This window comes from Ovis canadensis, chromosome 17 (genome assembly GCF_042477335.2).
Source record: "Ovis canadensis isolate MfBH-ARS-UI-01 breed Bighorn chromosome 17, ARS-UI_OviCan_v2, whole genome shotgun sequence".
NCBI classification, from domain to species: domain Eukaryota; kingdom Metazoa; phylum Chordata; class Mammalia; order Artiodactyla; family Bovidae; genus Ovis; species Ovis canadensis.
In genome coordinates, this window is record NC_091261.1 from 15599358 (window position 1) to 15626696 (window position 27339).

At 37.8% G+C, this 27339-nt stretch overlaps 1 protein-coding gene across 7 annotated transcripts in view; it reads left to right on the forward strand.

Annotated features, from left to right (window-relative positions):
• Positions 1–27339, forward strand: part of FBXW7 (F-box and WD repeat domain containing 7) — a 224254-nt gene that overhangs the window by 45380 nt on the left and 151535 nt on the right. For 6 of the 7 annotated variants that reach the window (XM_069556702.1, XM_069556700.1, XM_069556696.1 and 3 more), the window contains one exon: positions 22935–22981. The exons of the other annotated variant lie outside the window; for it this stretch is intronic. The gene's annotated coding sequence lies outside the window, so the exon portion shown is untranslated. The remainder of the gene's footprint in view (positions 1–22934; positions 22982–27339) is intronic. 7 annotated transcript variants of the gene reach the window in all.

A 27339-nucleotide genomic window follows, 5' to 3' on the forward strand; every position in this document is an offset into this window, starting at 1 on the left:
ACTCTTTGTTTTTATCTAGCCCCTAGTTTTTGCCCCCCTGAAGGATAAGATACGGAGTTTCACAGTTTTCACTCTCATCACTGTATTTTTAGTGGAGTTGAACTTCTTTGCATTCTGATCTCCTGTTCTGTGAATCTTTTCTCAATATCCTTTGCAGGGTTTGTTTTTTTTTTCCCTGGTAGGAATTGGATTTTATATTGATGTGTGGCAGTTCTTTTTATAATTAATTAGCAAATGGATATTAATGGATAAAGTGGATATTAATGTTTTGGTAATATGCATTGAAAGTATCTTTCTAGTTGTGGATTGTTTTTAACTTTATTTAAAAGTTTTAAATTCATGGGATAATTCCTGGAGTTTGGTCTGTATTGTAGTCTCATCTGCCTGCTTTCGTGTCACTATCATACTGTGTTAATTACAGCAGTTTTGATGTCTTGGTGTCTGATAAGGCTCCTTCTCTTTCTTAGTGAATTTTACATCAGTTTGTCAAATTTTATTCCACCTCAAAGAAAATCTGGCCAAAAAAAAAAAAAAATCCCCAAACCTTGTTTGGACTTGTGATTGGAACTTCATTTAATTTATAGGTTTACAGTGGGGATAGTTGTCATCTTATTGGATAACTATGGTGTCTGTCTCTATTTACATACTCTAATATTTTTCAGTACAGTTGTATTGTTTTCATGAACGTCTTCTATTAGGCTTATTCTTAGATTTTTGAAATGATTTTTTGTTATCATGAATGATATATATTTATAAATAGGCATCTCGCAAATGGTGGTTACAAACTAGTAACCACCAGTAACCAATGGATATTGGAAACAAATTGCTGTTTGTGTGCTGGTTTTATATTCAGTAACCTTGCTGAACTCTAATTCTAATGTTAGATTCTCCTGAGGACCCTGTGTTGGTAACTGTATCATCAAAGACTAATAGTGTTTTTGTTGCTCTCCATACCTAACCCTCTTTAGTTTTCTTACTGAGCTATTCAGGACACCTTTAATAAAACTGCAGCCCTCCATGGGTCTTAGCTGTATATGAATGTTAATGTATGGAAGAGGAAGGAGGATTGGAGCTCTAAAGTCTGTGACCAAAGGCCAAAATTCTCATCTACAATCCCTACCTGTGAATTAAAGGCCAAATATCTAGGCTAAGACTAGTAACCCCTCCTAGGACGGAAGCAGTGTCAACCTGTAATCCTACTGGTTTTTCCTGTATTAGTGTCTGTCTGTGTTTTAGTTGCTAAGCTGTGTCCGACTCTTTTGCAGCCCCATGGGCTGTAGCCTGCCAGGCTCCTATGTTCATAGAATTCCCCAGGTAGGAATACTGGAGTGGGTTGCCATTCCCTTCTCCAGGGGATCTTCCTGACCTAGGGACCTGACCCAGGGCTCCTATGTTGCAGGCAGATTCTTTACTGTCTGGGCCACCAGGGAAGCCGTCTTCTCTTCTCCAAATATCAGTCTAAGTGTCGCTTCCCTGGGGAAAGGTCTTTTCTGACTCAAGACACCTGCTCCGTTAAGCGTTCCTGTTGTGTGCTTCCACGGCATTACAGTTGTGATCTTTGAGGACTCCGTATTAACCTCTCCGGTTTTCAGAGGGCAGAGTGTATTTATTTTTTTCCATCTTAGTGCATAGCATGATAAATTTATTAAATGTTGGTATAGTTTTTTTCTTTATCTTGAAAATTGACGAACTGTTCTATTATTAAATCCTTGGGTTGTTGGATCAGTCTGTTATAAAAAGTTATGAGTGTGAGAGAATGATTGATAGTTGGTAATTCTTTCTGATTTTATTGGCACCAGATAAAAAGGAGCAGTAGCACTGTGTCCTGAAGTCTGGAACCATGTCCAAAAGGCCTGCCGCCTGGTTCCCAAAAGCACCTGAGCTCTATGATGTTTTTTTTCTTACTTGGAAGCTATTGGAGTGAAAGACTATTTACAAAGATACTTCTAAATGCCTGTTCTTTTTCCCTTCTCTGATGTGTTTCTTCCTTTGCTTATTGGTGTTTGTCAGGGATAATGATCTTTAAAAGCTTGTTGTTTTCTGATTTTTTATACTGATACTGTATGGTTTAAAATTTGATATGCCTTACTGCCAGATAAAGATTGATAAAAATGCTTTGTGTATACTGGTATCATTAAATGTTACCATTAATGCAAATACACATTAAAATATTGGAGGGGAAGGTTGTGTTTTGATTTTTGCTGTTTCACATTTACATGAATAATTAGGCAGTTTGCTATACATATATATTTTTAAAGCTTTGATGTCTCTGAAAGACTGCCAGGGTTTGAGTGTTTCGGTTAGTTTAGTTGCTTGGCCGTGTCCGACTCTTTGCGACCCCATGGACTGCAGCACGCCCAGCTTCCCTGTCCATCACCAACTCCCGGAGCTTGCTCAGACTCATGAGTCAGTGATGCCATCCAACCATCTCACCCTCTGTCGTCCCCTTCTCCTCCTGCCTTCAGTCTTTCCCGACAGCAGGGTCTTCTCCAGTGAGACAGTTCTTTGCATCAGGTGGCCAAAGTGTTGGGTTCTTGTTCCGCTGTTTCCTAGCTGTGTGGCCTTAAGGAAGTGACTCAACGGCCTTGTGCTTTCAGTTCCCTGGTCACTACAGCATGTTAATAGCGCCTGGCAGCGCTGTATGGGAACCATGTGTGGTGGCACGGATGGTGACTAACACTTGATAACTGTTAGATAATTATTACTTTTTGCATTCTGGGGAACTACTAAAAGCTTTTCCATTTTTTTTTCATTGTGGTAAAATACACGTAAGAAATTCACCATTTTCCGCATTTTTAAGTATGCAATTCAGTGGCATTGAGTAAACTCAGTGTTATGCAGCTGTCACCACTGGTCATTTCTAGAACTTTTTCATTGTCCCAAACACAAACCACTAAAAAAAGCTCTCTACACACTAAAGTTCCATCTTCCCCTCTGCATAGTCCCTGATACCCACTATTCTACTCCGTCTCTATGAATTTGACTTTTCATGGTAACCACGTATAAGTGGAACCATATGTTTATCCTTTGGTGACTTGATTTATTTCATTTGGCATAACAGTTTCAAGGTTCATCCATATTGTAGCATGTATTGTAGCCACTGATTTTTTTTTCACTCTCTTTTGATTGGAGAAGATGCTTTATGTGGTTTCATTCTCTCTGAAATTTTTGAGATCTGTTTCTTGGCCTAACATACGTGGAATTCTTGAGAAGACTGTGTGTTCTGTAGTGCAGTTGGGTGAGGTCTTCTATGGATATCTGTTCAGTCACTTCAGGTTGACATGAAAGACACTTCGTAACTTGAACACACATGAAGAGAACCTTTACTTTTCAACCTGAAAGATTTATTTTAGTACTTCTTGCAAGGCAGGTTTGCTAGTGATGAATTCACTGTTTTTGTTTATCTAGGAATTCCTTAATCTCGCTTTCATTTTTGAAAGATAACTTTGCTGGATATTCCCTGGTGGCTCAGACTGTAAAGTGTCTGCCTACAATGCAGGAGACCCAGGTTCAGGCCCTCAGTTGGGAAGATCTCCTGGAGAAGGAAATGGCAACCCATTCCAGTATTCTTACCTGGAGAATCCCATGGATAGAGGAGCCTGGTGGGCTACAGTCCAGGGGGTTGCAAAGAGTCGGACATGACTGAGCAATTTCACTTTCTTTACTTTCTTTTTTGGTTGATAATCTTTCTTTTGGCACTCTGACCTCCTTGGTTTCTGATGATAAATATGTTGTTGAGGTTGTTCAGGATCTCTTAAACATGATGAGTCACTTGAAGATTCTCTCTCTGGTTTTTGACAGTTTGATAATAGTGTAGCTAAGTGTGGCTCTCTGAGTTTATTCTAGTTGGAATTCATTGAGCTTCTGTTTAGATTACTTTTTTAAATAAAATTTTGGAAGTTTTTGGCTGTTATTTCTTGTAATATTCTTTTTGCTTCTTTTTATACTTCTTTCTGAAATTTCCATTTTATGTATGTTAGTAAACTTGATAGTTGACTCATTGGAAAAGACCTTGATGCTGGGAGGGATTGGGGGCAGGAGGAGAAGGGGACGCCAGAGGATGAGATGGCTGGATGGCATCACGGACTCGATGGATGTGAGTCTGAGTGAACTCTGGGCGTTGGTGATGGACAGGGAGGCCTGGTGTGCTGCGATTCACGGGGTCGCAAAGAGTCGGACACGACTGAGCGACTGAACTGAACTGAAACTTGATAGTGTCCTGAGGTTCTCTGAGACTTCTGCTCATGCTTCTTTTCTTTTTTTTTTGTTATTCAGGTAGCTTAATCTCAATTGATATGTCTTCAGATTTGCTGATTGTTTTTTTCTTCTACCTGCTGAATTCTGCTGTTAAACCCCTCTAGTGAGTTTTTCATTTCAGCTATTGTACCTTTTAATTCCAGAATTTTCATTTGGTTCCTTTATAAATGTCTTTCTGCTTATTGATCCTCTGCATCTTTGAGGCACTGGTGACTCACCTCCAGCTCTTCTGGCATGCTTTCCTTTAGTTCTTTGAAAATATTGAGAATCGCGGATTGAAGGGCTTCTCCTGTGGGTCAGAGGTAAAGAATCTGCCTGCAATGCAGGAGCTGCAGGAAACGCAGGTTCAGTCCCTGAGTCGGGAGGATCCCCTGGAGAAAGAGATGGCGACTCATTCTAGAGAAGTGCATGCACAGAGGAGCCTGGCAGGCTACAGCCCATGGGGTCGCAAGGAGTCGGAGGCGACTTAGTGACTAAAGAGCAGCAGCGGCAATAGGGCGTTAGACTGAGCCTGAATTGCATTGGAAGATAGGTCCGGGATACCCTGTGTGCCCCAGAGCATTCTATATTCCGAAGTCATTGAAAATAGGAGCTTTTGGTCATTCATGTATCTTAGGAGTAAACTTTCTAAAATAGTCCTGAACACCATATGCCTTACAATTTTATATTTCTTAAAATCGTTTAATGTCTGTCCATTGCATAGAATAAAGTCTAAATTCTAGAGAATAGAAACATGACCTTTCAAGAGCATATGTGCATTTCCCTACATGCATGTTACATTCTAGCCTTACTAAATTAATGAAAAATTTCTGAATTTACTGTGGTATTTCATGTATCTTTTTGTATATAAGTTATTCACTAAGCCTAAGATATACTTTCCTTTATTTAGCTTCAAGAGTCCCCACACTGGTAGGCTTTTTATCTCTTTTAAGCTCAATGAATTATATCCCTCATGCTATTTTATTTAGTAGTTAATACTGTTATAAGCTATGTAACAGTAGTTTTTTTTAAGATGCCTGTCTTATTCCTTCAAGTGCTCGAGGGCAAGGATTATATACTAATCTTAGTATCCATCTGTGCCTTGCTTACTGTTGTTGATTGATTAATGCTGATTGGATAAATGAACATTTTTGTTCTTCATTTGGAGAATATTTATAGGGGTTGTTGCTTAGTTCCTTATGAGAAGATGACACAGACATCTACACAACTTGGCTCTATGGGAAACAGAAGAGAGTAATTAAATAAAAGAAAAGCAGTTTCATCTAGGAACTGCTTTCTGAAGTTGGAACTAATATGTTATTAAATTACCTCAAGTGGAAGGTCAAATTTCTCAAATGATTAAGTTTTAGTTGTTAAAGCAAATGGCATGTAAGGGAATTTTCAAGTTCATACAGCAAAAACGGGAAAATTGCAAAGTTAGAGTCTCTGAGGTTTCTGATGTTTCATAGACTAACAAAAGGTTGCTTTATTAGCTGCATTAATGAACAGATTGCTTTACTGGCTTAGGCATACTCGTAGCTTTGTCGGTCCAGAGTGCTTGGAGTTCTTATTTCAGTTCACGATGATGTTGGAGTAGTGACGTGAAAGCCGTTGGCCTTCTCTTAAGCAAAAAATAGAAAATTTTTACAAATAGATGAAAGCATTGTAAGGAATGTGATGAGGAACTAACTTATTATCAAATCACTTAAAATTTGAATTTTCAAAATCTTTGTGCACCAGTTTACAACAGTAGATTTTTTTGGACTTATTGATTGGTATTTAAAGTAATAACTTTAATAGGATGGGTAGGTAGATTTAGATCAAAATGATTTTAAAAATTGTGAATTATTAGAATGGATAAACTTTCAGTTCTCGAAATGGTGACATATATTGAGAGCAATATGAGCTACAGGAATTATTTAGCTTTAGAGATGGTGTAATGCCACTCAGATGTCATATCTTCCAAGTTATTTTTTATTCAGGTAAATGAAATGCATTTTACTTTTAAGAATCATTTTAAAAGGGCTGGTTTGCTTCTGTTAATTTACATCAGATAGTAAAGTAAAAGGAGACACTGGGGGCCTGCTTCTGAATTAAAGTTCTTCAGAACAGTAGTTTTAAACAACAAGAATTACAGAGCTAAGTGTGGTGTAGGTATGTGACAGAATTCAGAGTTTTGTAGTAAAAATTCATTTAAAATTTTACGTTTCTAAATGATGGAATGCTTTAAAGTGTGAAAGTTACAGGAATGAGTGTAAAATACTCATGTATCCATACTGACCAAATTAACCGATATTTATATTTTGCTGTAATTGTTTCAGGGGGCTTCCCAGGTGGGCTAGTGATAAACAACCCGCCTACCAAAACAGGAAATGTAAGAAGCCCTGGTTTGATCCCCAGGTAGGGATGATCTCCTGGAGGAGGGCGTGGCAACCTACTCCAGTATTTTTGCCTGGAGAATCCCATGGACAGAGGAGCCTGCAGGGCTACAGTCCATGGGGTCACACAGAGTTGGACACAACTGAAGTGACTTACCATACACACACACATAATTGTTTCAGAACTTTTAAAATAAAGATATGCTCAAAGTTCTCCAAGCCAGGCTTCAGCAATACGTGAATTTCCAGATGTTCAAGCTCGTTTTGGAAAAGGTAGAGGAACTAGAGATCAAACTGCCAACATCCGCTGGATCATTGAAAAAGCAAGAGAGTTCCAGAAAAACATCTATTTCTGCTTTATTGACTATGCCAAAGCCTTTGACTGTGTGGATCACAATAAACTGTGGAAAATTCTGAAAGAGATGGGAATACCAGACCACCTGACCTGCCTCTTGAGAAATCTGTATGCAGGTCAGGAAGCAACAGTTGGAACTGGACATGGAACAACAGACTGGTTCCAAATAGGAAAAGGAGTACATCAAGGCTGTATATTGTCACCCTGCTTATTTAACTTATATGTAGGGTACATATAAGTTTAGAAACACTGGGCTGGAAGAAGCACAAGCTAGAATCAAGATTGCAGGGAGAAATATCAGCAACCTCAGAAATGCAGATGATACCACCCTTATGGCAGAAAGTAAAGAAGAACTAAAGAGCTTCTTGATGAAAGTGAAAGAGGAGAGTGAAAAAGTTGGCTTAAAGCTCAACATTCAGAAAACGAAGATCATGGCATCCGGTCCCATCACTTCATGGGAAATAGATGGGGAAACAGTGGAAACAGTGTCAGACTTTATTTTTTTGGGCTCCAAAATCACTGCAGATGGTGACTGCAGCCATGAAATTAAAAGACACTTACTCCTTGGAAAAAAAGTTATGACCAACCTAGATAGCAGATTCAAAAGCAGAGACATTACTTTGCCAACAAAGGTCCGTCTAGTCAAAGCTATGGTTTTTCCAGTGGTCGTGTATGGATGTGAGAGTTGGACTGTGAAGAAGGCTGAGTGCCGAAGAATTGATGCTTTTGAACTGTGGTGTTGGAGAAGACTCTTGAGAGTCCCTTGGACTGCAAGGAGATCCAACCAGTCCATTCTAAAGAAGATCAGTCCTGGGTGTTAATTGTAAGGACTGATGTTGAAGCTGAAACTCCAATCCTTTGGCCACCTGATATGAAGAGCTGACTCATTTGAAAAGACCCTGATGCTGGCAAAGATTGAAGGTGGGAGAAGTAGTGGACGACAGAGGATGAGATGGTTGGATGGCATTACCAACTCGATGGAGATGAGTTTGATTCAACTCTGGGAGTTGGGGATGGACAGGGAGGCGTGGCGTGCTGTGGTCCATGGTGTTAGACACAACTGAGCCACTGAACTGAACCTGATGGCTGAAAATTACCACTCTAATTCTTTTGCTTGCAATTGATAGTCTGAAGATATGTTTATTATATTTTTATGCACACATTTGTATAAAGTACTTTTTTATTTATTTATTTTAAAATTTATTTTTATTTTTTTTGTATAAAGTACTTTTGATCTGGTTTTAAAATGTAAATAAGTAGTATGTTGTTATGTACATTTGTGCTTTTTCACTCAATGTTCATTGCAAGATTTAGTCCTGTTGATACATATGTGTGCCTATTCCATGCTCAGTCGGTTAGTCGTGTCTTACTCTTTTCGACCTCATGGACTGTAGCCCTCTTGGCTCTTCTGTCCACGGGATTTCCTAGGCAAGAATACTGGAGTGGGTTGCCATATCCTCCTCCATGGGATCTTCCCAACCCATATCTCTTGGGTCTTCTGCACTGGCAGGTGGATTCTTTACCTGTAGCACCTCCTGGGAAGCCTGTTGATATATGTATGCATTTAAAATTTGCTTATTTTAACCTTTGTTTAGTTAGTTTGTCCCATTACTTGTGATTAAAGTAGATTATTTGGTTTATCTGGTGCTGCCAAATTTGTCTATTGTAAAGGTGCTACAAAGGTATTTTTCCCTTTGGTAATTAATCCATGCCTTCAGGCTGAATTAATACTGTTTCTAAATAACCTTTTAGCCAGCGATTTTAATATCCTTTGTTAATTTTTACCTGAACCATTATTTATATTGATGCTTAAAAAATGATGCTTTTCTGGTTTGTTATTCTTCCCACATTTATTAGCTGGCGGAGCCTGTGCTCTCCTTTTTTTCACTGTCATTTGTGGGCTCATGGATTCTTCTTTTGTTCAGTGGGTTTGAGATCTATTACTGTAACATTTCTTTTCAAGTCTCAGAATGTTAAAATTTAGTAGTAGGAACTCCTTCAGTCTGATTTTTATGTTTCTTTGATATGTCCTATCATTTTAGAGCACTGTTTACTTTCTGGCACAACAAAGTGTTCCATTCTTATTACCTTTTGCTTTCGCTGCCCCTAGATTTGGAAACAGCTGTTTGTCCAGGAATCCCCATTCCTTTTCTTGAATACTTACAAACTGCCTTGTGAGGTCAGGAGGTGTTATATGGTACTGGTCAGGCTTCCGGGGAGTCTGTTCATGGGACAGGAAGCCAGGAATTATACTAAAAAACAACCTACTAATGTTTGGGTACTGATTGTCCCCAGTACCCAAGGCTCTTCTCCTGTTTAATGTGTGGATCTCTCCTCTCCCAAGGTGAGGATCTTGGTCAACAGTAACATCAGTATACATTTATTCATTTTCTTTGTCCTGTAATTTACATGGTATAATAATATTGAAATTGGCACACCAAAGCACTGCCAACAGTAAACCTAGTAATGAGGAAGGTTTAAGACTTCTGTGTAGTGTTGTTCATATCATACCCTAGTGAAGGTATATATGAGAATACTGTGCTCATAAATTATTTTAATTAAGTAAATATTTTCATATCACTACTTTGGTAAACCCTAAGGTTCATTTCTTTTTGCTTGTGTTTGGTTTTAGCCCTCCCTCCATCATTGAGTCATTTAAAAAATTTTTTGTGACTTGTAAAATAGTAAAATGGTTAAGAGTCAAAACTATATAAAAAGACATTCTCAAAAGTCTTACTTCCTTCTCCTTCCCTGTTTTCTCTTTTCAGTCTCTGTAGGCTACCAGTTTCATTAGTTTCTGGTTTATCCTCGTGTTTCCTTTTGTAAAAAATAAGCACTATATGTTTATATTATAAACAAAATATATCCTGCATTGCTGTTTGTGTCTTTATTCCTATTATTATTTTATACAAGCAGAATACTATGTATACATATTCTCTATGAGTGAAGTTGAACATCAGCTTGTTGAGCTCTAGGAAAACATTTGTTGGTATTTTTATTTGAATAATGTTGATCACTAACTTGTGAAAGTGAAAGTCGCTCAGTCATGTCCGACTCTTTATGACCCCATGGACTATACAGGACTTTTCCAGGCCAGAATACTGGAATGGGTAGCTTTTCCCTTCTGCAGGGGATCTTCCCAACCCAGGGAGTGAACTCAGGTCTCCCACATCTCAGGCAGATTCTTCACCAGCTGAGCCACAAGGGAAGCCCAAGAATACTGGTGTGGGTAACCTGTCCCTTCTCCAGCGGATCTTCCCGACCTAGGAATCAAATGGGGTCTCATGCATTGCAGGTGGATTCTTTACCAACTGAGCTATCAGGGAAGCCCAACTTAGGGAACTCAGTATCTTTATGAAGCTTAGTCATCCTTTCCGGGGGAAGTCTCTTCATTTGTATCTTTCAGAAGTGTTTTATAGCTTTTCTTATAGAAATTTTACACATTTATGTTTAATCCTGAATATATATATATATATATATATATATATATTCTTTTTGTAAATACTGTTTTCAAATAAGTAGTTTGAAGCTTTTTCCTTTTAATAGAAGAGCTGTTATTGTTTAGTTGCTTGAGTCTTTGTGACCCCCGTGGACTGTAGCCTTCACCTCTGTCCATGGGATTTTCCAGGCAAGAATACTGGTGAAGTGAAGTCGCTCAGTCATGTCTGACTCTTTGCAACCCCATGGACTGTAGCCTATCAGGCTCCTCCGTCCATGGGATTTTCCAGGCAAGAGTACTGGAGTGGGGTGCCATTTCCTTCTCCAGGGATCTTCCCCACCCAGGGATCGAACCCGGGTCTCCTGCATTGTGTCTGACTCTTTGTGACCCCATGAATTGCAACATGCCAGGCCTCCCTGTCCATCACCAACTCCCGGAGTTCACTCAGACTCACGTCCGTCGAGTCAGTGATGCCATCCAAACATCTCATCCTCTGTTGTCCCCTTCTCCTCCTGCCCACAATCCCTCCCAGCATCAGAGTCTTTTCAAATGAGTCAACTCTTCGCATGAGGTGGCCAAAGTACTGGAGCTTCAGCTTTAGCATCAGTCCTTCCAAAGAAATCCCAGGGCTGATCTCCTTCAGAATGGACTGGTTGGATCTCCTTGCAGTCCAAGGGACTCTCAAGAGTCTTCTCCAACACCACAGTTCAAAAGCATCAATTCTTTGGTGCTCAGCCTTCTTCACAGTCCAACTCTCACATCCATACATGACCGCAGGAAAAACCATAGCCTTGACTAGATGGACCTTAGTCGGCAAAGTAATGTCTCTGCTTTTCAATATACTGTCTAGGTTGGTCATAACTTTTTTTCCAAGGAGTAAGTGTCTTTTAATTTCATGGCTGCAGTCACCATCTGCAGTGATTTTGGAGCCCCCCAAAAATAAAGTCTGACACTTTCCACTGTTTCCCCATCTATTTCCCATGAAGTGATGGGACCGGATGCCATGATCTTCGTTTTCTAATGTTGAGCTTTAAGCCAACTTTTTCACTCTCCTCTTTCACTTTCATCAAGAGGCTTTTTAGTTCTTCACTTTTTGCCATCAGGGTGGTGTTACCTGCATCTCTGAGGTTATTGATATTTCTCCCTGCAATCTTGATTCTAGCTTGTGTTTCTTCCAGTCCAACATTTCTCATGATGTACTCTGCATATAAGTTAAATAAACAGGGTGACAATATACAGCCTTGACGTACTCCTTTTCCTATTTGGAACCAGTCTGTTGTTCCATGTCCAGTTCCAACTGTTGCTTCCTGACCTGCATACAGATTTCTCAAGAGGCAGGTCAGGTGGTCTGGTATTCCCATCTCTTTCAGAATTTTCCACAGTTTATTGTGATCCACACAGTCAAAGGCTTTGGCATAGTCAATAAAGCAGAAATAGATGTTTTTCTGGAACTCTCTTGGTTTTTCCATGATCCAGCAGATGTTGGCAATTTGATCTCTGGTTCCTCTGCCTTTTCTAAAACCAGCTTGAACATCAGGAAGTTCAGATGCTTTTACCGTTGCTATTTCCTTCTCCAGGGGACCTTCTTGACCCAGGGATCAAACCCATGTCTCCTGCATGGCAGGCAGATTCTTTACCTCTGAGCCACCTGGGAAGTAGAGTTAAGCCTATTTTTGTATCTTGACACGACAGTATTTCTTCTGATTTATACATTGCATTTACTGTTTATGCTGTGTTTACGTTTTTTCTTCTTTTCCTATGGGCTGTTTCTTTACCCTTTGAAGATTATTTTCTTAGTTAATATTTTTGTTTTAATGGCTAACTTTATAATAATATTTTCTTATGATATCATTAGGGTCCCTTTAGGCAAAGAACTTAGACTGTTGATAATTGCTTTGTCTGCATTAAATGAATATCCTTTGACATTCAGTTATTACCTGTTCAATGCCAATGAGCAGATTCTTTAGTTTTTTACTTCTGTTTTCTTCATATTAAAAAAGAATTCCATTAAAATTTGTCAGAGAACATAATATTTAAATACCCATCTTCATTCTTTGTCCATATCTTTGTTTTAGTAATATATCTAAAATTAAATACATTCAGTGTTTATCCCATTGTTTAATAAAGATTTTGCCAAAGTTTTCACTGTCTGTTTTTAATGACGTAAATGTCATTCTTTTGTCGATTTCTCTGAGTAGGCTCTGAATACTACATTTCCAGAGTTCTGCCATGTTTAAATCTCTAGTTCTGTAATATCCTTCGTTGTTATAAAGGTACCTGACTGGATAGAAAATCCTTGGTTTTTACATTTATTACTTGGGTTTCTTGAGAAAGGTGCTGCACTTTCACTTTACTTTGACTCTTGCTGTTTAGAAACCTGATGCTAGCTTTACTTTCTGTCCTGTATAAGAGGCTTGGTGTTTTTGTCTGGAGGATCCAAAGATTTTTTCCCTTACTTCTTTTGAAGTTTTACTAGGCTCTGTTTTGTAGTTTGTTATTCTGGGTTTTTCCAAGTATACAGTATGTTTGTTGCCAAAATTCACATATCTTGTAGTGCTTCCTGCCCACCACAGCATACAAATAAATACACATTTGTTTTTGCTTTGGAGATACTTTATAAGTTATAGTTTTAAATATTAGTTACTTTATTTTACTTTTATCCTTCTGAGTTTTCTGTTATACATATGTTATAGCTTCTTTACAGATCTATGTTATTTTTTTCCCCAGTCATTTTTTTGTTCAATATTTTTATTCTCTTGGTTGATCTCTTGTTTCTTATTTTCCTTTGTATTTTTACTTGAATCCAACCTTCCTTATTATTTCTTATTTTTTGGCCATGCCATCATGTGGATAAGGTCTCAGTTCCCCAACCAAGGATTTAACTGCAGTCCTTGTGATGAAAGCTTGGAGTCTTAACCACTGGACTGCCAGGGAGGTCCTTTTGTTACTTATTTTAAAAGTGATTTGTCTTTTTCTCCATTCCCTCTGCCTGAGGGCAGTCAATTCTTATTTCATATCTTGTTGTGTTTTGTCCATTTATGGTTTGGATTTTTGGTTTAAGATGTTAAAAAATATGTATGAAGGCTGTTACAGATTTGTTTTGGAATATTACTTTACAGGTTTATGTTTTGTGGATTTTTTTTCCCTTTGGTGAGAGTTTTCATTAGCTGGAGTATTTGGACTTGGAATGTCTGTGTTCTTACAGTAGCTTTTAAAATTAGTGTTGTCTGCTATATCTATTCATTTCTTGGCTCAGCATTACAACTTTTATGTGTTGCTGCTGCTCCTGCTAAGTCACTTCAGTCGTGTCCGACTCTTCGCAACCCCATGGACTGCAGCCTACCAGGCTCCTCCATCCATGGGATTTTCCAGGCAAAAGTACTAGAGTGGGGTGCCATTGCCTTCTCCATTTTATGTGTTAGGTTGGTGCAAATGTAACTTCAGTTTTTGCATTGTTGAAATTTGCCATTTGATGTTGGAACACATTAAGTAAGTGTGGTTATGTTAACACATCATTTTAAAATGCATTTCTTGTATTTTTTTGTTGTTAATGGCATTGCTTACTGTTTATTTTATATTTATTTGATACTATGGAAATGATGTTAGACAAAAAGCACGTTGAAGCAGTTTTCTTACTTGAGTTCGAAATGGGTCGTAAAGCAGTCGAGTCAACTTGCAGCATCAGCAATGCGTTTGGCCCAGGAATTGCTACCAGCATACAGTGAAGTGGTCATTCAAGAAGTTTTGCAAAGGAGACGAGAACCTTGACGATAGGAGTGCAGTGGCTGGCTGTAGGAAGGTGACAACGACCTATTGAGAGAATCACTGAAACTGATCTTCTTACAACTTCAGGAGAATTTGCCAAGGAGCTCAGTGTCAGCCATTCTACAGTCATTATGCACTTGAAGCAAATTGGAGAGGTGAAAAACCTTGATAAGTGGGTGCCTCATGAGCTGACTTAAAAAAAAATTGTTATCTTCATGTGTTGTCTTCTCTTATTTTGCAACAGCAGTGAACCATTTCTTGACTGGCTTGTGATATGAGACGAAAAGTGGATTTTATCCAATGACCAGCAACCACCAACTCAGTGGTTGAACCGAGAAGAAGCTCCAAAGTACTTCCCAAAGCCAAACTTGCACCAAAAAACGGTCACTGTCACTGTTTGGGGATCTGCTGATGTTCTGAGCCGTTGCAGCTTTCTGAATTCTGGTGAAACCATTACATCTAAGAAGTATGCCCAGCAAATTGATGACATGCTCCAAGTGCCTGCAGCCGGTCTCGGTCAATAGAAAGGGTCCGGTTCTCCATGACAGTGCCCCCACTGCCTGTTGCACAGCCAGTGCTTCGGAAGTTGAATGGCTTGGGTTATGAAGTTTTGCCTCGTATGCCATATTCACGTGACCTCTTGCCAACTGACAACTACTTCTTCAAGCATCTTGACAACTTTTTTTGCAGGGAAGATGCTTCCATAACTACCAGGAGGCAGAAGATACTTTCCAAGAGTTCATTGAATCCAGAAGCCTGGATTTTTAAGCTACAGGAATAAACCAACTCTTTTCTTGTTGGCAAAAATGTGTCGATTGTAATGATTTCTCCTTTGATTAATAAAGATATGTTTGAGCCTCACTGTTGTTCAGTCGTTGAGTCATGTCTGACTGTTTGTAACCTAGTTATGATGATTTAAAATTTGCAGTCTTAAACCACAGTTACTTTTGTACCAACTGGTTGCTCAGTGATAAAGAATCTGCCTGCCAGTGCAAGAGATGCAGGAGATGTGGGTTTGATCCCTGGGTCTGAAAGATCCTCTGGAGAAGCAAATGGCAACCTACTCCAGTGTTCTTGCCTGGGAAATTTCATAGACAGAGGAGCCTTGCAGGCTGCAGTCCATGGGGTCTCAAAAGAGTTGGACGTGACTTAGTGACTAAACAACAATATGAATTAAATTCTCTCGCTCTCATCCATTTTTGTTCACTGATTGCTAAGATGCCGATGTTCAATCTTGCCATCTCCTGTTTGACTACGTCTAATTTACTTGATTGACAGACCTAACATTCCAGGTTCCTATGCAGTATTATTCTTTATAGCATAGGACTTGACTTTCACCACCAGACACATCCGCAGCTGAGCATTGTTTCCACTTTGGCCCAGCTGCTTCATGCTTATTGGAGCTATTAGTAATTGCCCTTTGCTCTTCCCCAGTGGCATACTGGACACCTTCTGACCTGGAGGCTCATCTTCTGGAGTCATGTCTTTTTACCTTTTCATATTGTCCATGGGGTTCTCCAGGCAAGAATACTGGAGTGGGTTGTCATTTCCTTTTCCAGTGAACCATGTTTTGTCAGGACTCTTTACTGTGACCTCTCTGTCTTGGGTGGCCCTGCACATGACTCATAGCTTCATTGAGTTATGCAAGCCCTTTTGGCACAACAAGACTGTGATCCATAAAAGGGATGAAGAAAAGAAGGTGAAAAGTGAAGTTTCTTAGTTGTGTCCGTCTTTTTGCAACCCCATGGACTGTAGCCTACGAGGCTCCTCTGTCCATGGGATTTTCCAGGCAAGAATACTGGAGTGGGTGGCCATTTCCTTCTCCAGGAGATCTTCCTGACCCAGGGATCGAACCTAGGTCTCCCTCATTGCAGGCAGATGTCTGAGCCACTAGGGAAGCCCAAAAGGGATGAATAGTGTACCAAAACTAAATTGTACTACAATTAACTTTACCTTTTTGTGGAGCTTTTACAGTATTGGAAGTATTTTTATTTGTTTCCTCTCTCCTATGTATAGCTAGGTAATTACCAAAAAAGGTGTGTTTTGCCATATTTGTTTTGTAGTTGCTACTTTGTGTGGATCACAACGAACTGTGGAGAATTCTTAAAGAGATGGAAATACCAGACTATCCTATTTGTCTCCTGAGAAACCTGTGTGCAGATCAAGAAGCAACAGTTAGAACTGGACATGGAACAATGGACTGATTCAAAATTGGGAAAGGAGTGCTTCAAGGCTGTACATTGTTAACTTGTTAATTTAACTCATATGCTGAGGACATCATGCAAAATGCCATGCTGGATGAGTCACAAGCTGGAATAATATCAATTATTATTGATAATAATATGGGAGAAATATCAATAACCTCAGATATGCAGACAATAGATACCACCCTCATGGCAGGAAGCTAAGAGGAGCTAAAGAGGTGATGAAAGCGAAAGAGGAGAGTGAAAAATTTGGCTTAAAACTCAACATTCAAAAAATGAAGATCATGGCATTTAGTCCCATCACTTCATGGCAAATAGATGGGGGAAAATGGAAACAGTGGCAGAATTTATTTTCTTGGGCTCCAAAATCCCTGAGGACAGTGAATGCAACCATGAAATGAAAAGACACTTGCTGCTTGGAAGAAAAGCTAAGACAAACCTGGACAGCGTATTAAAAAGCAGAGACATCACTTTGCTGAAAAAGGGGTGCAGATAGTCAAAGCTATGATTTTTCCAGTATTCATGTTACAGATTTGAGAATTGGACCATAAAGAAAGCTGAGTGCTGAAGAATTGACGCTTTTGAACTGTGGTGCTGGAGAAGACTCTTGAGAGTCCCTTGGACTACATGGAGATCAAACCAGTGAATCCTAAAGGAAATCAGTCCTGAATATTCATTGGAAGGACTGATGCTGAAGCTGCAATACTTTGGTCACCTGATGCAAAGAGCCGACTCATTGGAAAAGACCCTGATGCTGGGAAAGATTGAGGGCAGGAGGAGAAGGTAACAGAAGATGAGATGGTTGGATGGCGTCACTGACTGAATGGACATGAGTTTGAGCAAACTCCGGGAAATAGTGAAGGACAGGGAAGCCAGGCATGTTGCAGTCCATGGGATCACAGAGAGTCGGATATGATGTAGCATCTAAATAATAGCTGTGCAATTGAACTGCAAAAGGAGGATATTCTCTACAGTGGTTATATGTTACTGCAATAAAATGATCAACTGGGACTTGTGTTGATTTAAGGAGTATGAAAGATAAAAGACCCAGGCTTAATAAGAAGTATGTTGTAAGAATTGGCAGTTGACTAGAACTGTGAATACTTTTAGAAATACTTTGAAAGATTGCGGAAATGTTGAAGAAAAATGATCAGAGCATAACTTTATGAAGGTATGATTGTGTAGTGAATATGATTATAAAAATGCAGGTGAGTTGTGCTGAAACTTACATCATATCACATTTTAATGACTGGGGAAAGGAAGATATTTTTGTTTCTCTTTAAATTTGTTGGTAGTATCTATGAGACTGTCATCAGAACATTGAGAGATTTTTTTGAAACTTCTTGAGGTATTGTGTAAACAATCCTTTGCAGTTTTGCAGCCATCAGGCAAGAAGCTTGAGAGGATAAAGTACTGAGTGTTGTTTCTTTAGTATGGAAATAGAAGTACCGCATGAGCTTTTTAAAGTAAAAATTTACGTCTTTTACAAAAAGTTATAATAGTTGCAGCTTTTTGAATATGTGGAAGATAAAATAGCATTTCGTTCTCTATAAGGTAGGGGTAAACTATTAATTTGAACTGGGTTGGTTTGGGAAATATTGTAATTTGGCTAAATTGAATGTGTGGTGGGCAGTTGGAAAAGTGATTTGAAATGCTTTGTTTCAGATTAAGATCTGATATCTATGTAACAACTTAGAACTGTTGACTAGCTGTGACGTTGCTTTTTAAAGATTTTTTACCAATCTGGCTGTAACTTTTCCACCTCTAAAATTGAAGTAGAAAACAATGAAAAATAACAGAATCCTAAGAAGACATATTATTAGCACTATTTAAAGATGCTAGTTTTTCAAATACCAGTGTTTATATAAATACAGTTACCATTCATGAGCAATTTTTATTAGACTTACTGCTGATTGAACAGTGTGTAGACACTGAATTCACTGAATCCCCTTTTGTTTTAGGGGAAGACTGTTCTGCTTATACCTCGACTGTCCTCTCTGGGATCTTTAGTATATTATCAGAAACTGTTAAGTTAGATAGTTTTCCTAGCCAACCTGTGTCTAGTCCTGTAGGTTCTTTAGATTTAGGATGAGATCTCTTAGCTCTCTGCTTCAGAATAGACCCTTAGGGATGATTCAGGTCCTTCTGTTAGCGTTTGTCTCTCTTTTTTTTGGTGAGATGTGTGACCTCTAGGGAGATCTCCTTACATTCAATAATTTGGTTTTTATCTTTTAGGTAGATAAGACCATCTTCTCTTGAGGGAGATTTTCCCCCCCTGTATGTTCTAAAGTGCCTCAAGCTAATTCTTTCCTTCGTTTCAAAAGTTACCAAAGTGGAAACTGTGTCTTAATTTGTTCTTAGTGAGAACTTGCAATTTAGAGAGGTAAGTTTCTGAATTAGAAGCAGGTGCCTGGCCTGAGAGTGGATTGACTAATGCAAACAGTCAGTTTTGGGGAAGTGTTGCTTGGGTCACGTTGTATCTCAGAACCACAGCTCAATGCTGACGGGACAATTGGAGAGATCTCTGTCAGGCCGGATTCATAGGTAGAGCACCCCAAGACTGAGGAGGGTTCCTGTGAGGAATCAGTGAGTCATCTGAAGTCAGGTTTGTCCAAAGGATTCCTCTGGGAATTGTTCAGGGGCCTGACCTGTTAGGGCCTATGCCATTCTGTTCCTCTGAACTTTGTCTTGAGACTTACATGACAGCTCTACCCCACGGCAAATAGGTTGTTGTGAGTAATAAGATGGCTTTCCATCAATGATAAAAGCTCTCAGATCTGACCAAATAATGATATTTAATTTAGAGAGAAATTGGTAAGACTAAAAAAAGTTATTTAGGTAAATATAATGGAAAGATAGATAAAAAGGACATACAGATAAAACTTTATATTTTAGTTAAAGACGGTGTCACTGTAAGTATCAATGTAAAATATTTTACGTATGTAGGAATGATTACCCAAAGACTTTTCTTCAAATGATTATTGGTTTTTAAAAGTCTTAAAATTTTCTGAAAAACTGGGCCAAGTAGTGTGCCTTAAAGGTTTTATGAATTTTTATGGATTCCTGGCTTGGCCATCTGATTGCTTTTAGAATCAACTTCTGAGTTAGCTATTAACACTTTTAATATGCGTGAAGTTATACATCTGTGAACGTAAGTTGAGCCTATGTAGAAATATTCATTAGCAGGACTTCATGCAAAACTTCATTTGCTATTAGTAGAAAATCATAAGGAATCATTTCTTGGTAAAGTTTATTTTTACATTGAAACTGTTCTTAAAACTTATTATACAAAATAACTAGATATATTTACTTTACTTTTATGCAGCCTATATAACTAAATACATTGTTAGGAGATCCAGATTTTCAAATTATTGAGTTATAGACCTGGATGTATGATGGCCTGGAGTTACTAAACTGAGAAGTTAATTTTCAAATTATTGAGTTACAGACCTGAATGTATGATGACCTGGAGTTACTTAACTGAGAAGTGATTTTTCATCTATTTTTAAAAAATAAGCTTAAAAATAATAATTGAAGTATAATTTATATACAGAAAAGTACAGATGGGCTTTTGTATATTGATGAACTTTTGCAAAGAGAACACACACACACACAAACTTGTAACCATACCCTAGTTCAAGATATCAATTAAAGCCCCCTGTGACCTGTCCCAGTCAAGTAACTCGTTCACTGCAAAGTTTGCTGTTGGGACTGTGCAATCAGAGATTAGTTTGGCTTGTTTTCGATTTGATAGGCTAGAATTATATGTGCGCTTCTTCTCCCCCCACCCAGCTTCTTTCATACAGCATTGTGTTTGTGAGATGTGTCCTATTTGTGCGTGTATCCTATCTTGTGTATGGCATTAGTTTTCTCATTTTCACTGAGGTTTCGGATACCCTTGTATGAATTTACTGAAGTTTATTTCTCCTTTCTCCTGCCAGTGGACATTTGGGTCATGTGTAGTTTTGGGCTGTTTAAATAATGCTGCTGTGATAAATCTTGTACATATCTTTCTGTGCACAAATATACACATTTCTATTGACTATATACCCAGGAGTTGTATTGCTTAGTCATTGGGTATATGTATTTTCACCTTTAGTGAAGTTGCTGATTTGTGTCCGACTCTTTGCGATTCCATGGACTGTAGCCTACCAGGCTCCACCATCAATACAGTTTTCCAGGCAAGAGTACTAGAGTGGGTTGCCATTTCCTTCTCCAGGGGATCTTCCCAACCCAGGGATCGAACCCAGGTCTCCCACATTGCAGGCAGACGCTTTACCCTCTGAGCCACCAGGGAAGCCCTGAAAACCTTCACGTTTAGTAGACATTTCCAAATAATTTTCCATGCTGGTTATACCCATTTCCATTTCTCTGTGCAGTGCATGACAATGCCGTTTGTGGCACATGCTTGCTTACACTTGGTATTCCCTGATTTTTCAGTTAAAACCCAGTCATTTTGGTGAGTAGAAGTATCTCTTGTTTATCTGTGTTTTCTTGAGGACTAGTGATGTTGAGGACCGTTTCAGTATGTATGTTGGATTTTGAAATTATTTTTTATAAAATTTTGTTCTGTCTTCATCTTAAAAATCGGGTTGTCTTTTGATTTAGAATGGTTTTTTTTTTTCTTAAAAAAAAAAAATTGTACCTGAGTCCTTTGGACATGTGCATTGAGAATATCTTTCCTACTCTGTAGCTTGCATTTTCATTTTAAGAACACAATTTTTTAAGGAAGTCCAGTTTGCTGTTTTTATCTTTGTCTTGTTTAAGAAATCTTCATCTGCCTCAAAGTCATGATGATATTCTCCCATCATCTCACAGCTTTATTGTTCTAAACTCCATTGTTTAGGTCTCTAACATACTGTTTTCTTCCTCCTTTTCCATGGCCTGTGGATGGATGTGATTAATTGATTGGTTTTGATTTTAACAGTAGCGGTGATAGAAAATGTTTTTATTCCATTTGTATTTATGGTATTGTAATTTTTGAATGGTAACATTTTCTGCTAGTTATTCTGTTGGTTCTTTTAAAAGGAATTTAAAAACATCTTTTTAAAAATCGAATTCTAAAAGAGGCAATCAGTTTTAGTGTATACTATGTCATATTCTGTCTTATTTGTTTTGTGTTTGAGGAGTCATAGTATGATGCTTTAAAGACATTGGGTTGTGCAGTCAATGACAGCGACCGTATATAAGCAGGTGACTGAATCTCTGTAAAGCTTGGTTTTGTAATCTGTGAAATGGAGAGTGAATAAGGTGATTAAAAAAGAGATATATAACCTTTTTCAAATCTTGAGTGATGTGCCTGGCAAATAACAAGAGCACTATAACATTTAGTGCTTAATCTTGAATTTTTGAACTTTGTTTTGAAAATTATTTTGACTTGAAATTTGACAGAAAAGATGCTTAGTGTGTTTATTATAAAATTATTTATAACTAACTTTTGTAAGTCATAAAATTAATTTGTAAGTTCATGCCTTTCTTTGAAATCTTTTAAATTTTTTTAGTATCAACATAGGGTAGATTTTAAAATACTTCCTTATGCTAATTTTTTAAATAAAATTTAATACTTTATGAAGTATCATTCTGTCTCGTTTAGTCACTAAGTCATGTCTGACTGTTTTGCAACCTCCATGGATTGTAGCCTGCCAGGCTCCTCTGTCCGTGGGTTTTCCCAGGCAAGAATACTAGGATGAGTTGTCATTTTCTTCTCCAGGGGGTCTTCTTGACCCACGGATGGAACCTGCGTCTCCTACATTTTCAGGTGGATTCTTAACCACTGAGCTGTCAGGGAAACCCCTTCTATTTCATTGTCCCCAATTCTGTAGGTGCTAGAGTTACATTTTCTAGCTGCTACTTGGAGAAGGCAATGACAATCCATTCCAGTACTCTTGCCTGGAAAATCCCATGGCTGGAGGAGCCTGGTAGGCTGCAGTCCGGGGTTCCTAAGAGTTGGACATGACTGAGCAATTTCCCATTCATTTTTCACTTTCATGCATTGGAGAAGGCAATGGCAACCCACTCCAGTGTTGATGTCTGGAGAATCCCAGGGACGGGGGAGCCTGGTGGGCTGCCGTCTATGGGGTCACACAGAGTCTGACAGGACTGAAGTGACTTAGCAGCAGCAGCAGCAGCAGCAGCAGCAGCAGCAGCAGCTGCTGCTACTTAAAAAGGTGTTGGTAACTAGATACTAGAATGTAGAGCTGACATTGTATGTGATAATTAGGGACAGTTTAACATATGAATGCTTTTCTAAGAAATTGTTAGCATGCTGTTGTCTTGGTCTGTAATTTTTAAGATCTGATTTGTTATAGAGCTGTCAATATTCTGATAATTCATTAGCTTCTCCATTTAAACCTTGAATTATTTATAAGTTTAGGAAAAATTTTGTTAATCATTTGGCAAAGTTCAGCAGGTGCTTTGGATTTTAAAGCAGTGTGGAAAAACAAATTGCTATTATGTAAATGGGATTCCCGGGTAGACTTTATAGATCAGGGGTAACTTCTGAAGTTGAGAAATTACTCCTCATATATTTGTTTTATTTGTTTTTTTTATTATTTTAGGGAGTCTCAACCATCAGTGAGATTTTTAAAAGGCTATCAAATATTTGGTAAGTCTGTATTCTCCATGTTAAATACTTTGCATGTTACTTAAGTTTACATGTATATTACATTAATGACATAGTAATAGCCTGTGTAAATGATAACTTATATTTCTTTTAATTTTTACCTGGTACTTGAATTTCTTCTCTTTATACTTATTCTGATCTTCTTCTGATTCTTTCTTTGTATCAAGAAAATTTTTCTAGCTTGCAGGCTGAGTATTAAAAGAATTCAAAGAAATTAATAGTCTTCATGGAAAGACATACTAATATATTTTGTGAATGAAACAGGATTTTCCTCTTATAAGATTTTTGTAATAGCTGTTAGTAGCTGTTGATACTAGTACAAACACCAAGATTGTTAAGCTATACCTTGCTTTACTCCTTACCTTAGGTCCAGTTCATCACAATAAACCAATGTGAAGACTCTGATCAGACCTTACACTGTTTCTTAGTAATAACCTTTTAGTATGAATATTTGATAGGTGCCTGTAAATCAAAATCATAAACTTTTGACTTCATGAGATGGTGCTTTACATTTTTTATTTTTGAGTGAAAGTAGAATTAATCTCAGAATGTGTTTTACTTCGTTGTATAATATTTTAGATTTTTGTGCTGTGGTGACTATATAGATGTTTAACAATGCTTTGGTTACTGATGATAGATTTAAAAATTATTAGATATACGTCGACAATGAGAGGGAAGTACTGAGGCATTGGTTGCTAATCAAGTGGCATATGTAGTTTTTGATTATTTTAATATAGTCAATAAAATATTTTTAAGAATGAATACTAAGAAAATTAGTATCTTGATTAAGAAAATTAAGATATTTAATAATAAGCATTGATTTGTTTTATTATACTTTTTAATGTGTTTGAAAAAATAAATTTTCAACCAAATGATATTTTAAAATTTCAATAATAATCATAGTTGATATAAGTATTCAACAAATTATACTACCCTGTTGAATATTTATAATAAATGTAACATTGTTAGGAGCAAGTGATGCTACAAAAATCTCTTATACAAAATTTTACTACTTAAAATGTGGTAATTGATTTCTGGAGATGTATTAAGTAGAAAAAAAGAATTCCTGGTGGCCCAGATAGTAAAGAATGTGCCTACAATGTGGGAGACCTGGGTGTGAGCCTTGGGGTCAGGAAGATCCCCAGGAGAAGGGAAAAGAAACCACCGCATCATTCTTGCCTGGAGAATTCCATGGACAGAGGAGCCTGGTGGGCTACAGTCCTCTGTCACAAGAGTCAGACACCACTGAACAACTAACACTTTCCCCTTAAGTAGAAAAAGTAATTTATGGCCATTTTTTTCCCCCATTGATGTAGATGATTTGAGTTAGTTTGAGTGAAGCGGTCTTTGTATTGTATGTATTTTTGGCATGTATTTTATTTTAGCAAATTTTTTAGTATACTCAGAGTTTCAGAGCTGTGTAATCATCACTGCTATCTAGTTTTAGAAGCGCCTCCACTCCTCTGACACCTTAGGCAACAAGTAATATACCTTTTCTATGAATTGCCTATTTTGGACTTTTCTTTCTTTGTCTCTCTCTCTCCCCTTCTCCTGCCCACCAAGTCTTAATTGTGGTGTGCAAGATCTTTAGTTGCTGAATGAGAACTCTTTTTTTTTTTTTATTTGCTGCATGTGGGATCTAGGTCCCTGACCAAGGATTGAACCTGGCCCCCCGCATTGGGACCACTGGGCCTTTACCACTGGACTGCCAGGGAAGTCCCTGGACGTTCCTTGTATGGAATGGAATGGAATCATGCGGTGTCTTTGTGTCTGGTTTCTTTCACTTAATATTTTCAGAGTTCACCCATGTGGTAGTGTGTATCATTCATTTTTATGGCCAAAAAATACTCCATTATATACCTCATTTTATCCATTTATCAGTTGATCTATGTTTAGGCTTAGGAATGCTTCTGCAGTGAACATTCTTATGTAATTTTTTTGTGCACTATAGTTTCATTTCCTTTGGGTGTATGCTTATAAGAGACAGAATTACAAGTTAGTATAGTAACTCTGGTTCCTCTGCCTTTTCTAAAGCCAGCTTGAACTGGAAGTTTGCGGTTCACATATTGCTGAAGCCTGGCTTGGAGAATTTTGAGCATTACTTTACTAGCGTGTGAGATGAGTACAATTGTGCAGTAGTTTGAACATTCTTTGGCATTGCTTTTCTTTGGGATTGGAATGAAAACTGACCTTTTCCAGTCCTGTGGCCACTGCTGAGTTTTCCAAATTTGCTGGCATATTGATGGACAGGGAGGCCTGGCGTGCTGCGATTCATGGGCTCTCAGAGTCGGACACGACTGAGCAACTGAACTGAACTGACAGTAACTCTGTGTAACTCTGAGAAACTGTTAAAATGGATGTTAGTCTCACCACAGTGTATGAGAGTGCCAATTTCTGCACACTCTTGCAGACATTGATTGTTATGCTATCAACCTTGTTTGTATTTTAGCCATCCTGTTAGATCTGAAATGACATTTCATTGTGGTTTTGATTTTCATTTCCATAATGACTAATGATGAGCATTATTTCATGTGCTTATTGGCTATTTGCATATATTTTTTAGAGGAATGTCTGTCCAAATCCTCGGTCCATTTTTTAGTTAGGCTGTCTTTGTATTGTTAACGATACCCATTCTTTATATATTCTAGAAACTAGCCTTTTATGAGATAATATAATTTGTAAATACTTTCTTCCCCATCTGTGGATTGTCTTTTCATTTTCTTTCTGGTGTCCTTTGAAGCACAAAATTTTTTAATTTTGATGAAGTCTAATTTATCTTTTTTCTTCAGTTGCTTATGCTTTTGGTTTCATATTTCAAGTTTATATTTAAATAAATATTCATTTGATAGTATAGGTTTGTGACAAGGTTTTAATTATCCCAGGACTGTAAAGCATTGACATTTCTTGTGTTTGACAACCAAATCCCAAAGGAAGCAATTAGCCCTGTATTTGTGCTTCAGTTCCTCAGCTAATTGTTTTAAGCAAAACATTGTGTTTTGATCTCATATGTTGCCATGAAAACGTTAGCTGTGTGTGATATGTATATTGATAAAAGTCTCATGAATTCATAGTTAGTATTTTGGATTGGAGAACTAAATAGTTTATCATGCTATTTATTGCACATTTGATATCATACCTTAATAAATCATTGCTTTTTAGGCTAAGAGTATTATCAGAGATTATTTTAATCTTTTCCTGTGAGGAGAAAGTAGATTTTGAGAATCTTATTGATTTTAATCTTGTGCAAGTTATTTGTAGCAATGATATTTTGATGTTTTTGTAAATCTACAAATGGAACATGTATATTTTTCTTCTGCTTTATGGAGTATGTGCATTTTTAATTTTTATGGAACCATTTTGTTGTTTTACATTTTTACATTATGGGTTTTTTTTAATCAGTCGAATGCATATCTCAAAATGTATTAGCCTATAATGCTGTCTAATTTAGCTTTTTAGAGAAATGGGTGTAACAGTGGAGTGTCACTACTCTTGGTAGATTGGCTTTCTGTGTAATGCAAGGTTGTAATACAGGGTAACATAATTTTTATTTGGGGAATTTACTTTGGTATCTTCCTTATTATTTAATACTATTCTACATTAACTGCAAGGGCTTCCCTTGTAGCTCAGTCGGTAGAGAATCTGCCTGCAGTGGAGGAGACCCGGGTTCTATCCCTGGGTTGGGAAGATCCCCTGGAGAAGGAAATGGCAACCCACTCCAGTATCCTTGCCTGGAAAATCTCATGGACACAGGAGCTTGGTGCCCTGCAGTCCATGGGGTTGCAAAGAGTTGGGCACGACTGAGTGACTAACACTTATTTACTTACTTATGTTAACTGCAAATGAAAGTCTATTTTAATGAAATTTCATAGAGTTAAGATTGTTTATATTCTTTTTGTTAGTTGGTTTTAAATCATAGTGTTCATTGGTGAACACTCACTTAAATGCCCATTGGATGGGTGATTCTCTTCTTTACGTTTATAGTTTGTGTTGTACTATCTGCTGACATGTTGCAATGGAAAAGGAAATAAAAACTGACATCTATTCATAGTGGTGTTAAATTTTCAATTGTGATAAAAAATAAGGAGAAGATTTAGCTGAGAGAGTTACCTCCTTCTGTGGTTGTATGTCAGCTATGGTGATTAAGAGGATTTTGATGACCTCTTTTATGACTGAGTTAAGGCAAAATGGCTTCTGTGCACTCTTCTTTCCCCCTTCCCTTCTCTTGTTCTGTAAGCTTGCTAGCATGATCATTGAATACATATTAATTCTCTTTTAGTATATATACTTGAAATGAGGTTCTAATATTCGTAGAGACATCTTATTCTTACAGGGGTTTTAAG